The sequence below is a fragment of the Sinocyclocheilus anshuiensis genome, unplaced genomic scaffold (assembly GCF_001515605.1).
Source record: "Sinocyclocheilus anshuiensis isolate Anshui unplaced genomic scaffold, SAMN03320099.WGS_v1.1 scaffold2267, whole genome shotgun sequence".
Taxonomy (NCBI): Eukaryota; Metazoa; Chordata; class Actinopteri; order Cypriniformes; family Cyprinidae; genus Sinocyclocheilus; species Sinocyclocheilus anshuiensis.
Genome location: NW_015541483.1, coordinates 214,314 through 215,130, shown reverse-complemented (window position 1 = coordinate 215,130; position 817 = coordinate 214,314). Strand labels below are relative to the sequence as shown.

At 48.7% G+C, this 817-nt stretch overlaps 1 pseudogene; it reads left to right on the top strand.

Moving 5' to 3' along the window:
- The window catches only part of LOC107690844 (NHL repeat-containing protein 3-like), a 2,635-nt pseudogene extending 2,020 nt beyond the window's left edge, over positions 1-615 (top strand).
- Positions 616-817: the final 202 nt, after the last annotated feature.

Genomic DNA, 817 nt, shown 5'->3' with positions numbered 1-817 from the left:
CAATGCTACATTTCTACAAACCTGATGAAGAAACAAACTCATCCTGATCTCAGGTGACCTGAGGATAAACACATTTCAGCAAATTGGGTGAACTAAGCCTTTAAGATCCTGTTTGACGGCATTACAGCAGGTTGTGAATGTAGTTTCATGTTGACTGATTATTCCTCCTCTCGTGCTCGTGTGTTCAGGTGTGGGTCGCAGACAGAGGAAACAAGCGCATCCAGGTGTTTAACTCAGTGACGGGTGACTGGCTCGGCTCGTGGGGCAGCTGTTTTAAAGCGGACGCGCCGTACTCCGTCAGGTACTAGCCCACTGCTTCTGCAGGCCGTATTGCAGATGTTTGAGCTGTAATAATGTGTGTTTGTGACCCGCAGACTCACACCAGACCAGAAGTACATGGTGGTGGCTCAGTTAAACACCAATCAGGTGGCGCTGCTGGAGGCTCCGCCCATCGGCATCATCGGTCAGTGTCAGGTGACCAGCAGCATCCAGCTGGCCGAGGACGTCAAGCCGCACCTGGTGGATGTGGATCAGAAGAGCGCGGCGCTGTATGTGGCGGAAATCGGGGCCAATCAGGCGCAGAAGTTCATTCCTGTAACAGCCGCCGGTGTTTAGATGATGTTCCAGCATCAGAGAAATCAAACATCCAGCACGGATTATAACGGCTTAAAGGAAAAGCTGAAACCTGTTTGATTTGAGGTTGAAACTGTGAGCAGCACTAATTAATATTTGTGACCCTGGAGCACAAAACCAGTCATAAGGGTCAATTTTTCGAAATTCAGACGTATACATCATCTGAAAGCTGAATAAATAATCT